Source organism: Vulpes lagopus, chromosome 15 (assembly GCF_018345385.1).
Source record: "Vulpes lagopus strain Blue_001 chromosome 15, ASM1834538v1, whole genome shotgun sequence".
Classification (NCBI taxonomy): domain Eukaryota; kingdom Metazoa; phylum Chordata; class Mammalia; order Carnivora; family Canidae; genus Vulpes; species Vulpes lagopus.
The window spans coordinates 37,937,219-37,949,992 of NC_054838.1; the positions used below are offsets into that span (position 1 = coordinate 37,937,219).

General features: G+C 39.8%; 1 protein-coding gene across 1 annotated transcript in view; it reads right to left on the reverse strand.

The window, feature by feature from the left end:
- Positions 1-12,774, reverse strand: part of RAB38 (RAB38, member RAS oncogene family) — a 56,323-nt gene that overhangs the window by 18,666 nt on the left and 24,883 nt on the right. The window lies entirely within an intron of this gene.

Genomic DNA, 12,774 nt, shown 5'->3' on the forward strand with positions numbered 1-12,774 from the left:
TACTACATGTTCAAAGACACATGTCGAGCATTCCTACTTTCATTTTATCGACATGAAATTTCTCTTTCATAGATGCTGCAATAGAGTCCTAGCTCACCTCCTGTTTCCAGTTCTTCCGACCACAATCCAGGCTCAATGTAACCACCAGAATAATTGTTTAAATCAAATCATATCCCATATTCTGTGTCTTCCAATCTCACTCAGAGGAAAACCCAAAGTTGTTACAATGCTCTAAAGATCAACATGACCCCTATCACCTCTCTGACCTCATTTTTATTGAACCCTCCATAGTGCCTCATCATATGCTATACCCTCTTCCTGGTGCATTGCCCTGCCAGGAATCTATACAGCTCAGTATTGTCCCTCTTTCAAATCTTTAACTTAAACAAAAATTAATTAATTAATTAAAATAAAATTAAATAAAAACACATAATACCTTCTAATGGAACTTTCCCTGGTGACCTGCCCAAAAGTGCTCTCCTTTCTTTGAACTCTCCTGTCCCGTGCATTTGCACCACACTAGCTCTACACTCCTTCCCTGCTTGAATTTTCTCCTGAGCATTTAGCTCCACTGACACACTACACATTGCACTTATTCATCTTTTCATTAGCTGTCTGCACCATTACAATGCGAGCCCCAGGAAGGCAGGCATTTGATCTGTTGGGTCCCCTAGTATAGCTCTGGTGCCTACAAAGTGCCTGTCACATAGAGGACAGGTGCTCAATGACTATTTTAAGACTGAATGAATGAAACTATAAAATAAGTAGTTAGACCACAAGATGCTTTTGAAGTATTCTCCAAATCTTCTTTTCCTATGTTTCTAGCCAATGGTAGAGGAAGATATAATGACATGAAAATTTGAGGGTTAAGTATGGGCTTCTCTTACTGTCTCTTTAGACCTTGACCGTTTGATACTAGTGCTCATGTCTGTCATTTACAAAATCTGAAAATTAAGAACTAAACTTATCACCAGATGAACCAGAAGGTGATAATTGTCCTTCCAAGGGAACACTTCCTTTTCAAAGGGACTCATCTAGGGATAGCTGTCATAATGAGCTCCTTGGGGTATTGTTAAAAAGTGGGATTTACATGCAATGTTTCAGAAACATATTGTATGGGTAAAGCTAGGTACCCCATTGCTGACATCCTTTCATCTTGAGAACCCTGGGGAATATGAAAACCAGAGGACTTATCTTATGATTCACAAAGATTGTGCTGACCCTAGAAAATTCAAAGGGACCAAGAATTGGAAAACTTCTCCACAGAGAACTTCCTTCTCCTGGAGCAACTTTTGACAGGCAAATGATTCCCAAAGATGATTCCACCTCATTTAGTTCAAGGAAATAGATTTACAACCCTTGATTTTTCTGTCATTGGCTTTTCTACCTTATATCTCAGACAATCTAATCACTTCAGAATATCCGTGGACACATCAGGCTAACTAGTCTTTGAATAGTGTCCTAGCATGTGAGGTCAATGAACAAGCTGCTGAGAAGCTGCCGTTGCTTCTCATTTATATCTAATGGGATATTGGTTTTTCCTCCAATCCCAGCAGACTAGCCTGAGAAATCAATACCTCACTAGTCAGTGAAGCAAACAGAGATGAAATGGAAGGCCTTGGGAGAGCAGGGCTGCTGCTCACAAATCTAAGACCACTTGCTTCAAAGATGGCAAACAAGATGCATCAAAGAAGGTAAAAGACCACAAAACAGGGACAAACAAAATCAATACTGAAAAAAATGAAGTAACACAGGGAGGGAGAAGGCAAATATGTCTTAGTAACAAAACCCCCACTGACACAGGAAGCAACCCTTTTCAGAAGGTTTCAACAATGGTTCTGATAGAGGAGACAAAGCTTTTGCCTGTGGTTTTTCTTTACAAGGTAGAAAGGTGGTCTAGAAAACACCAAGCATATCCAGAATCAATCAGACCTGAGTTTAAATCCTAGCTCTGAGACTCACTAGCTGTGTGACTTTGGGTAAGTTAATTAAATCCCATTGCACTTCAGTTTCCACATAATCCTAGGATAAAACCTAATTTTAAGAGACACTGTAATGAGTTAAATTATATGACTAAGACTGAGTCAGAAATGAAGGAGACAATCAACAAAAAGCCAAGGAGCATGGGTACCTTCTAGTTAAACATGGCAGACTGAGGAAATATGTTTATTCCCTTTCCTTACCAAAATGCTGAAAAAAAAAATTCTATTTCAAAGAAACAAAATATTTCATTTAGACTCCCAAGAATTAAAAGAATGAGAAAATGCACAGCAGCATTCAAGAAAATCCAACACATTTTAAAAAAAGATTTTACTTATTTATTCATGAGAGACACACAGAGAGAGGCAGAGACATAGGGCAGAGGGAGAAGCAGGCTCCCTGTGGGGAGCCCGATGTGGGACTCGATCCCAGGACCCAGAAGCTGAAGGGAGCTGAAGACATATGCTCAACCACTGAACCACCTAGGCACCTTCCAACATATTTGTAGAAATCTGAACATAATGGGTAAAAGCAGTGGATTTACAAGGACAAGGGCTTTGAATAGAGGGATGTTGGTTCTAATTCTGATTCTGCCACTTACCATATGATAAGGGTAAATTATTCAACGTCTGTAAGTCTCAGCTCTTTAATTTGTAAAACAGGCAGAAGAATAGCACTTCGTTCGTTGGGTTTGTGAGTAGTAAATGAAACAAATAAAGCACTTAGGACAAGGCCTAGTAAGAAGAGTAAGAGTGTGTTTCATAAATATAAAGTTTAACTATTATTCTTAATAGTGAGATTCTTTGTGGTCTTGTATTGAGAATTTTCTGATGAGTGATAAAGCTATTAATTCTGCAGTAGTGACATGTTCTTACTAAAGATATCTTAGAGGGGCACGTGAGTGGCTCAGCCAGTTGAGCATCTGCCTTCAACTCAGGTCATGATTTCATGGGATCCACCCCATGTTGGGCTCCCGGCTCAGCGGGGAGTCTGCTTCTCCCTCTCCTTTTGCCCTCCCCCCCACTCATGCATGAGCTCTCTCTCTTTCTCTCATAAATAAATAAAATCTTTTAAAAAAAGATACCTCAGAATAAAGATGAAAAGTTTGGCTTCACTTTTAAGAATTTCCTAATGGTGGCTTCTAACGCCCCTCTGCATAGCATCCCTTAAAAAGGAGTTCCTCTCACCAGTCCCCCTTGGAATTTCCTTTAGGGACTCCCATTCTTGGTGACACAAATCAAACGTCAAGGATGCTGTCTCACTCTTGGGCAGAGGTAGCCACCAGTTTTTTACAGAAATTGATACTGTATTACAATTATTTGTTTATGAGTTTCCTTCCAGAAGACTTGGAACTCCTTAATGGGAAGAATCTGTGCCCTTTATCATCAATGCCCCAGTGTCTGGCAAAGAATACATAGTAGCTATTCAAGGAATACTTCAGGAATGAATGAATGAATGAATGAATAAATGAGTGAATGAATGAACAAAGTATAACACAATGCATCTTAACCAGGGTGCATATCACAATTGCCAAAGGACTGTTTTCCAAAAACATACATTCTGTGCCCCTCCAGACATCTCAGGGCAGGGTTGAGCCATGTGCAATCCTAGCAAGCTCCTCAGGAGTTCCTCATGTACAACTCTTGAAGAATCATTGTCACTGGGGAAGCCTGGGTGGCTCAGTCGGTTAAGCGTCTGACTCTTGATTTTGGCTCAGGTCATGGTGTCAGGGTCGCAGGATTGAGCCCTCAGTTGGGCTCCACACTCAATGGGGAGTCTGCATGAGATTCTCTCTGTCTCCCTTTGCCTCTCCCCCCACTCATGCTCTCTCATTCCCTTTCTAAAAGAAATAAATAAATCTTTAAAAAAGAAAGTATTAAAAAAAAATAAAAAAATAAATAAATAAATAAATAAAAAAGAAAGTATTGTCACTGGATAAAGTTCTGGACTAGACTTGAAGTCTCAACCTGGTTTCTCCAATGAAAATCACTGAAAAGCCTCTCTGGAACTCCCATTTTACTAGTTGCAAGAAAAAAACAATATGATAGCCACTGTTCATGGCTCAAATGATGGCAGCTGAAGAAAATGAGAGATGCATGTAAACAAGATGCTGGGAATTTCAATGAGGAAAAAACTGTTAAACTGTGGTCCCGGGGTGTGAAGGAGGAATAAGCTGGATAATCAGATCTACAGGCTCATGGGAGATTCTTGCAGGCTGCTATGTGGCATTACCAAGCAGACAGTCCTGCAGTTCCCAGTCTGCGGCCCAAGGCTTGAAGGGGGGCTGTTGCCTTCATCTTCATTTTCCTTCTCTGCTCCCCCTCCACACTGCAGGGCACTACAACCTCCCCGCTGTGCGAAGTGTCTATAGAGCTTTCTGGATGAAAGGAGTTATATAATGGGGAGTCCTCCTGGGAAATACAGCAGTAAATTAATTTTTCTGCTTCTGCACATCTCTCTCAGGACAGAAATACCCCCACAAAGGATAGGGAAAGAATAATACAGTAAAAGAATCTTCTGAAAGAGTCCTTGAATAGCATTGTGGCAAACAGTTCAGTTCTGTCCAATAACCACAGACCTCTGACCAAGTGACCACTCTGCATGTGTAAGCCACAGAGCTGGTGAAGGACCAGGACGGTTTCCCAGGACAGTGCAGGAACCAGCCCCACAAAGAAAGAACCTTAACATAATTGTGGTAAGGGATGGGGCAAACTACCTGAAAGTCAGCAATGGAGAGTGCTTGAGCCGAGTCCCGAAGGAGAACTGAGAGACAGGAGAATAACTGTAGGAAAGAAGAGGAAGGAAACTATGTCCCAGGCAGGGGGAATAGCAAGATGTGAACAGGGCATGTGATGCAGTTTCATATCACTCGGGGACACATGGAGGGTCAAGGTAGCCAGAGACAGGCCTGGAGGGGCAAGAAAGAACCTCACTGTGGGGTTTTCTATGCTCAGGAATGGGGAGTTCTGAAGGGTGAGTGACCTAGTTCTAAGGGTGCATGGCTTAGATGTCCAGGTGGATGTGAGGTCTCCGCATCAGGTGATCTGATGATCAGAAAAGCTAATGAATTCAGTTTCAGACGTGTAAGGTTTGAAGAGTTGTCTGAAGATATTCAAGTAGAGATCCAGAAGAATATGGAACTGTGAAGTTTGGGAAGGGAGTCATTGTTGGAGATCAAGATCCAGGAGGAAAGCTGACTCCAGAAACATAAATTAATGAGCATGACTGTGTTCCGGTAACACTTCATTTACAAAATTGGCAGCAGGATAACTGAGCTGCAGGCTATCGTTCACTGACCCCTGTTTAAAGGTGTCTAAACTTGAATCAAGAAGTAGATCCTACAGAAGATCTTGAATTATCTTCGGTAGGTTGAGCTTTTTAGCACCATGCAGTACAGACTACCATGGGCAAAGTCTGGAGATGGACTATTAAAATTGTCCAAGTGTAAGATAGGGAAGACCTAAGCTTTAAGTAATGAAAATGTGAACCATGCAGGAGAGAAGGACATATGTCACACCGTGCCTCCTGCACACCAAGCTATGATGATATCCTCTGAGGATCCATAACTACTTTCCTACAATGGTTTAGTCATAGTTGAATTTCAGCTGTAAGCACAGACCTAGAAAGCCTCTGGAGAACCAACTTAGCTAAAGATAAAAATTAAAATATTATTATTAATTTATACTGATTCTTAAATAGGGTAAGTAGTTTGAGTTTGAGGATATTGTACTTAGGATACTCTCAACTTAAGAAACTATTCCCATTTTTCATCGTAGGGCATTAGGAATCTGTCAGAAGCAATGATTCAAATGGTTGTACTCCAGACTGGAGTATGAAACAGTTGTGACCATTAAGTACTACCACCATTTCCATTATTTTTAAAAATAATTTGAAGATTTTATTTGAGAGAGAAAGAGCATGGAGAGAGGCAGGGAGAGAGAGAGGGAGAGAGAATCTCAAGCAGAGTCCCTGCTGAGCACAGAGCCTGACACAAGGCTCAATCCCAGGACCCTGAGATAATGACCTGAGCTGAAACCAAGAATCAGCTGCTTAACCAATTTAGCCACCCAGGCCCCTGGCCATCATGTCCTTTAAATGATGTCTTCTAACTTTCTTCCGATTTTAAATTTCAGATGGGGCCCTTCCTTTTATGTCCCTAAGTACAGAGCTCTAATCAAATCAGCTAAAAATCCAGGGTTAAGTGTGCCAGAAGCAAGTAAGTCAGTGAAGGCACATCCTACAACCTCATTTAAATTCTTCGGCAATGGATGCCTAAAACCTGGAATATCTATTTCCTATAGGAAATTCTGACACTTTAAGAGCTGGTACCTCATAGCATGCTTTGAACTCAGAAAGGCCTTAATATACATCATTCACAGCACAGACCTGGACAGTCACTCAGTACAAATTGTGTTGAATCAGTGAATGTACTAGTGACTGTCAAGAATTTTTTCATGGCTTGGCATTTGAAAAATGGGAATAATCAGAGATGGCCTACTACCCAATATAAAAATAAAAGGTTTTTTTTAATGGTATTCTATATTTACTCCATTAAAAAGTGAATTAGAATGACTCTCCACCCATACCCAGGTGCAATTATCTATGCATTTCCAAAGTGTATAAGTACATTATGTTTCTTTTTTTTTTTTTAGTACATTATGTTTCTAAGTGCCTATTTTCTAGAAGCCTATAAAATAAATGATATGTGATACTACTCTTCAAGCAGCTCCCAGAAAAACTAGTCACTTTTTAATTGCTGCATATTTCAGCCTGAATAAAAACAATAATAATAATAATAATAATAATAATAATAATAATAAAGAACTCAGTAAACAATGAAACACAGAAAACTTTCCCTTTAAATAAGAAATCTAGACCAGAATTTAAGCAAGTCCCTCTATTTGGTTAAGTGGGGAGGAGCCTGCATCTCCCTATGCCTGTTTCTGCCTCTCTCTCTCTTTGTGTCTCTCATGAATAAATAAATACAATCTTTTTTTTTTTAAGTGTTCTACATGACAAACATATTTAGGAACTGATGCATGATGTAGTCCCCTCTTGAAGGAGATACTAGAAAAAGCTATTATTTTTCTGGCACACCATTATTTTAGAAATCCACACTGGCTCTAGGGCATATTTTGATTTTGAAATGTTAACATGTGAAAGAACAAAAAGAGTATGTTAGAATAAATAAAAATAAGATAGTAGTTATACAGCTTTAGGGAAGTCACCTACGTCTCAACTTTTTTTTCTTTAAAATGGCAAATAATAATAAAGCCTACTCCATAGGTTCATGCTAAGGATTGAATGAGGTTCACATGCAGAAAAACCTTGTCATAAGCTAACATAGAGCAGAAAGCAAAAAAAAAAAAAAAATACAGCCATGGTTCTTACTGGAGACTCAGAATGTACATTAGAATATCGAAGTTCTGAGAAATCCCACAACAAGAGAAGCAGTTGTTCAGGTTGGCTTTCTCAAATGTATTTGACCATGTGTGTTAATCCAGGTTCTCAGGGGCAAAATACAGAATCTGAAGCTGGCTAAATATGAAACAATTTATTCAAGGGATATTGTGCAGCTTGCAGAATTATTCAGCAGTGTAAATAAACAGGCTCAAGCCTAAGCTTCCAGAAACTCAAACCCCACATAAAACAAGCCTGATGAGGACACAGCTGCCAGCCACCATTGAGTACTGGGTCCTGTAAATCTATGAAGCTTCAAGGAGCTCAACTTGAATGCAACTGTCCCCGAGGCCAGCACTGATTCTCTTTCTGGGTCAGGCACAAGTTCTGCTGTCTCCAAGGACTGATGCCTGTTCTGCCTCCACCCACGCACCCCACTACCAAAAAGTGGATTTTGACTTGCACCTTCTTCGTCTAGTTGCTCAACCAGTATGACTGGTGGAATCTAGGTCAGATGCCTGTGCTCTGGCTGCAAAGAAAGTAAAAGAAGAAAGTTTTATGGGTTCTTCCTGGAGAGGTAAGTCTGCTATGGCTAGAAGCTCCCCGAAGATAGCAAATGTGTATTAATTGCTAGAAATCCAAACACATGAAAAATATCCACTATACTAAGGACCACCAACTCCTCCCTGAAAAAATGAATAACTTCTTAAAGCGAACACTACTGAATATACTCCTTCTCCCAGAAGGACACACATCAGCATTTTTCTTTTTAACTGTGCGGGGGGGTGTGGGAGACTAAAAGTGAGTGTAGTTTAATGTAAGAAAGTTTCTTCCTGGAGTACTCATTGATTTGAGAACATTCTGAGAAAGGGGGTGGGGCTAAAAAGTCACTATACATAGGACAGAAATCTGCCAGGAGTAGGGCATGAGGTGGAGGGGAGCATGAAGAAAGGGCACTGTGGTTCTTTCTGTGCCCTTGGTTCCTACCACCACTGCTGGCTAAATATTACCATTCCACTACTTCCCATCCACCAAGGCATTTTCCTGGTGTCCTGTTTCTGAACATATCCACACTTGGACCCCATCACAATAAATGCAGTGTGGAATAGCCTGGAAAGGGCTGAGATATAGAAACAGACCCTTCCACCAAGTGCTGCTGTTGTGTGCATCAGAGCTAAGTATGGATGGTGACATCTACACCAGCAGATGGGCTGTGGGAACAGATGATAGGGACGTTATGTTTGAGGAGTAGGTATGGTGTATATGTGTGATCAGGCATAAAATATACATTACGTCTCTTAATGCTCTTGGCAACCCTAAAAGGTGGGCCGGTGTGGCCAGAAAGTGAATCCTAAAGGAGGAACTGGTGGAGATTCAGGCAACAACACAACATACAGATATATGGGTCAGCAGGTAGCAGGACCCCATCGGCCACTGAGAAGGGCCCAGAAGATAGGACTCCCAATGTTGTGGATGCTCCAACAAGAACAGACCAAGGCTGTCATCCTAAAGAGACAAATCTACCAGTAAAGACTGGCTTGGGCAGAGGACTGCATAAAATAGACATTATTAAAGTTAAAGCATACTTTAGCAGTGAGATGTACTAGAGCTCCTGATCTATGGGGTGACTGCATAAATCTAAATTGTAAACCAGGAATGGGGGTGTTACCATAATTATTCTAAGACAGTAGGATAAGGCAGGAATGTCCTTGGAAAGTGGGACATGTGATCACCACAAGTATACATTATCTGGTCCTAGTGAGTCTGCAAGTAGAATTCAAGTAAACATGGCTGAGAAAGGACAAGAATGCAAAGGTTGAAAACTAAATAAAATTCGACTTAAGAGAGGGTTTTCCCTTTTATTCCTTTGGTTTTAATATTTGAAGAGATGGTGTAAAAATCAGAGATGCAAGCTAGCATACATTTTATTTTTTCTCTCCTAATTCATAGTCAGAGGCTACCATGAGTGTTCCAGCAACAGCAATGAAACATGAAAACTCTCATGGAGGGATACCTGGGTGGCTCAGCTGCTGAGCACCTACCTTCAGCTCAGGTAGTGATCCTGGGGCCAAGGATCGAGTCCTGCATCAGGCTCCCTGCAAGGAGTCTGCTTCTCCCTCTGCTATGTCTCTGCCTGTCTCTCTTTGTCTCTCATGAATAAAGAAATAAAATCTTTAAAAAAAGACAAAAGAAAGAAAAGAAAACTCTCATGGAAAGTTATTCCAGAAGACTGAAGAGCAAGACAGCAAATTTCCCTCAGCAGGAGTGTCAGCAGCAAGATGGAAGCTAATCCCAAAGACAAAGTCTTCTAACACTCTGGGAGTTTCAGCTTCAGAAATGGCCAGGATACAGGATTGCTTCAGGATGTGGCCATGGGGACAAAGCCAAAGGTGATGGCCTTTGGCTCATTCGAAGTTTTAGAGACTTTAAAAAAAAAAAAAAAAAAAAAGGAAATCAGATGTTGATAACCAGACTGAATGATTATGGAATCACACAAAAGGACTTTAATTATTAGTAGATTCACTTTCTTAGACTAAGATCTCTATGGGAAATGCTCTCTGATCCCAAACATTGTAATCAAAGAAGCAGTGGATCACAGTATCCAAATGCTTCCATCTTGACTTCAGGTAGACAGTCTGGTCTGGGCCTGTTTTGTAAATGCTGTAATACTAGCCTCAGAAATTAAGCAGAGTTTTATCAGAGGTCTTTTAAAAAGACTTTTTGAGCAGTTTGACACTCCAGTGTCAATGCTGCAGTATTGTTCCTGAGATTCTAGATGTTAACTTTGAATACTAACCTGGCATTGGGAAGACATGTTCATTATTAAGACTTTCAGGACAACTTCAATAGCGGTATGTTTGGAGGGAAGATGACATTGAATGCAGTACAATGAGGCCTTGTACCCTTTTTAGCATTTCAGCACACTTCAGGCTTGTGAAATCCCTCCACCCTCTCTCTGTACAAAGCTTCTCTTCAAAGTTTACACTGGCAGGGATTTGGAGGATTAAAAATCCCCTATCTAAGTACAGTGGGTCAGTCAGGCCTTAAGTTAATGAACCTCATGCTCTTAAGCAGAGTTTGAATGCCGTGGTTGAGCAAGAAATGTCAGAGTGAGGTAAAAGAAAATGTCTAGGAGGTCCTTTGGTCCAGAAGCAACTTCAGCCCTCCCTACAAATTCATAGTCTTTTCTTTTCTTTCCTCCTCCTCCTCTCTCTCTCTCTCTCTCTCTCTTTGGCTACCACATCCCCTATCCTACCCTATATATTTTACTTACATTTTATTATTTGTTATCATTATCCATGAGGTCAAGATTTTGTCTGTTTTATAGATCTTTGTATTTCCAAAGCCTGGTACATAAGAGGTGTTTAATAACATTTGTTGGATGAATGAATGAATGAATGAATGAATGAATTAGTGATGGAAGACTCCCTCACCATATTGATATAAGTCACTCATTTCAGTTTACCCTTCAGATGTAAAGTAATCTATTAAGAGAAGAAGTTCTGTAAAATCCTCTTCTTCTACCCCTGTACCTAGAGTTTGCAAGCAGGAGAGCAATTCTTTTGAAAGAAAGAAACGTGAAGGGATATGCAGAAGCCATAGAACAAAACTGAGTGTGGAGCTAAGGAATAAGGGGAATAGGTGAATTCACATACATTTTGCAATTTAAAATGAAAAAGCCAGAAGAATGTCCAAAAATTAAACTATAAAAAATATCCTATTTCTAAGGTACCTGTGTGGCTCAGTCAGTTAAGCAACCAACTCTTGATCTCTGCTTAGGTCTTGATCTCAGAGCCATGAGTTCAAGCCCTGCATTTAAAAAAAAACAAAGTCGTGTTTCTCAAATTCTGTAACCTCATCAGACCTGTGAGTTTGCTCTACATTTCTCTCTTTACAAGAATCATCCCCCAAACAAACAAATCAAAAAGATTCAATGACAAGTAGAAAGATGGCAGCAAATGATGGATACTATGTCCTGAATCCAAGGAAAAATCCTAAGAAATAGGGGAAACAAAGGGTTTTGGAAGAGAGAAGGAGAAAAGCATTCTAGTGTGCCAAGAAGGAAGGCAAAACCCCAGGAACTTCTGGAAGTAGCAACTTCCAGATGCAGGCCAGCTCAGAGACATGACTGAAAGAAGGCAGGCACCAAAAATGTCCAGAATATGGCCAGAATAAAAGATTATCCCAACTATAACCGAAAAGTGACATTAAGCAGTTGCTTAATCCCTGCTGGTGTTCAAACTTCATTGAGGAGTGCCTGGGTGGCTTAGTTGCTTAAGCTTCTACCTTCAGATCAGGTCATGATCTTCGTGATCTCCAGGATCTCCAGGTCCTGGGATAGAGCCCCACACTGGGCTCCTTGCTCAGAAGGGAATCTGCTTCTCCCTCCTTCCTCTGCCCCTTCCCCCTGCTTGTGTTCTCTCTCTCTCTCTCTCAAAGAGATAAATGAAATCTTTAAAAAAATTAACTTGAAGGAGGAGGGTGGGGGGATGGGGTGACTGGTTGATGGCGCTACGGAGTGCACTTATTGGGATGAGTACTGGGTGTTATACCATATGTTGGGAAATTGAATTTAAATAAAATACTTAAAAAACCAAAAATAAACTTCAGTCAGAGTCTCAAATCAGGTATTTCTTTCCAATCCCTATAGCATTTACCCTTGTTCAAAGCCTTGGTATTTTCCCATAAGAACGCAATGACTACTCTGTTTCCAGATTGACTTGCCTCCCGTCTTTCCCTAGTCCCTGGGAAAATCTGACCATTCTGCTCTCTAGCATAAAACGGGTCAAAGAGTCCTCCTCAGTCTATTTGAATGACATTCGTTAGATTTTCAAACCATTCTTTAATGATTGCATAAATGTTTACAATAAGGCCTTAGTGTGATTTCCAGAAGTAGAGAGACAATATCTATCTTATTCACAGCTGAATTCCAAATACCTAGCCCAGTGCCTATGCTCTGTAAGTCTTAAATATGTTTTCCACAAATAAATAAAAATAGGAAAATTATGATATAAAACTATGCAGAATGTAATCCTAATAATGTAAAATATATTTCCACATTTATATGTAAAAGATACATATTATATAAATATTTCAACATACAATTTATTTATAAATTATATATAAATTTTCATATATTTTATATTTATATAAATATACATATATTTATGTTTTATTTAAAATATGTACATTAAAAATACATTAATGTAAAATATATTTATATGCCCACCAAAAATAGCAAAAAAAAAATACAGTGAAACATTTACTTTTCTAATTTATGCTTTTTTTTAACTTTCAAAATTTACCGTAAAAACTTTTCTCTCTCTCTCTCTCTGATACTGACATGCAAAAATAAAAGCAAAAACAAAGGGAGCAGAGCAAAAGCCACACATC